The sequence below is a fragment of the Lolium rigidum genome, chromosome 7 (genome assembly GCF_022539505.1).
Source record: "Lolium rigidum isolate FL_2022 chromosome 7, APGP_CSIRO_Lrig_0.1, whole genome shotgun sequence".
Taxonomy (NCBI): Eukaryota; Viridiplantae; Streptophyta; class Magnoliopsida; order Poales; family Poaceae; genus Lolium; species Lolium rigidum.
Window position 1 is genome coordinate 94333248 of NC_061514.1, and position 1810 is coordinate 94335057.

A 1810-nucleotide genomic window follows, 5' to 3' on the forward strand; every position below is an offset into this window, starting at 1 on the left:
CAAGAGAAGATAACAACTGAGATGAATAATTAACTATGTCAAGATTTTAGTGATGAGGTGATAACAGATGCTCTGTTTCAGATAGGCTCCATTAAAGCTCCAGGGCCTGATGGATTCCCGGCTCGATTTTATCAGAGAAATTGGAGCATGGTCAAATCAGAAGAGTGGATTTGGTAACCGCGTGTATACGTGAGCACGCATCCATTACCGTTGGATTCGCTTTGAGATTCTGACCTCACAAACGGACACCAAACGTCGTTAACCTGCTTTTTTTCCTCCCCAGCGCTCCTCAGCAGCTTCTGCGCGCACTGGAAGACCTCCGGCTATCCCCTCACGCCAGCACCTCCGCGAAGCAATAGAGACCACACGGAGAAGCCAGGGCAGGAACCCGTGCCTCGAATTAATAACATACGAAAAACGCATACGCAGAGACAAGAACACTGAACACGGATGTATCAAGTATACAGTATAACATAGTAATATGATTGTATAAATCTCACATCTTGTATGGCTCCAGGATTGGACTCAACGAGAGGAGAAAGAGTAACAGCAAAATCTTCCGAAGGTTTCTAATGAAAGCGCCAAAGCTAAATTAAAACTCGAGAATTTGAGAGTTTGAGTTATTGGTGGTTAACCACAGCCACAGCCACCGGGGACCTGGATCTAGATCAGGCGGCCGGGGGGAAGCAGGCGGGGCAGCGGACGAGGCCGTTCTTGTTGCAGTCGGCGCACTCGCGGAACCGCCCGCCGACGCCGCTGATCTTCAGGGTGAACTGCTTGTGGCTCCCGCTGCAGATGCCGCAGAGCACGAAGCGCACGCCGCGGCAGCGGTCGCAGGGGGCGGGCGCGGGCACGACGATGCGGGCGAGCTGGCCGGACTCGTGGAGGCGGCAGACCTCCTCGGCGCCGCCGAGGTGCCGGCCGCCGACGAAGAGCTGGGGCAGGGTCACGTCGGAGCGGGGGATGTCTGGCAGGAGCGTGGCGAGCTCCGGGGCGAAGCTGGCGTCCATGGAGAGGTCGCGCTCGTCGACGGCGGCGCGCAGCCCCCGCAGGATGGCGCGCACGGCGCTGCAGTCCTCGGAGACGATGGAAGACGCGCGGCGACGACGCGCCGGGCTGCGGCGACTAGTGGGCGGCAGGCTCCGGGTGGAGCAGGGACAGGACGTCTTTGAGGGAGGGGGCGCCGGCAGCGGCGACGAGCTCGATGGATGGGCATGGGGTGGACCTGGGAGCGCGTCTCTTCACCCAGGAAGGCCACATGGGGGCGGGGCGGCGAGCAACCGAGAATGAAGGAGACGGAACAGTGGAATTTATTTGGTTCTTTCCTTTACCTTTGTGTGCTTATCGGGTTTTGCTTTGCCGGATGCGTGGGGCCGTGGGCTCCATACAACTGCTGAGACAGATTCCACCAAACGGACAAACGAACGGTGTTATGCACGTGTCACATATTCAGCGCGTGCTCACGTATACGCTCGGTCAACAGGTTTCTTTTGCAAATCAGAAATTATTGCTGCAGTGAAACATTTTTTTGCTACAGGCTATATGCCAGTTGGGGTCAATGATACCTCCATTGTGTTGATACCAAAAGTGGAAAATCCAATCGAACTCAAGGAATTTCGACCTATTGGATTATGCAATGTCTTATATAAGATTGTGTCTAAATGCTTGGTGAATAGACTACGACCTTTGCTTGGTGAGGTGGTTTCGAAAAATCAGAGTGCCTTCGTTCTTGGTCGTATGATTACTGATAATGCATTACTTGCCTTTGAATGCTTACATTATATGGAACATGGCACATCTGCGGGTTCAA

General features: G+C 54.3%; 1 pseudogene; it reads right to left on the reverse strand.

Moving 5' to 3' along the window:
* Positions 1-653: 653 nt before the first annotated feature.
* On the reverse strand, positions 654-1260 carry LOC124671692 (annotated as a pseudogene).
* Between the last annotated feature and the right edge of the window lie 550 nt (positions 1261-1810).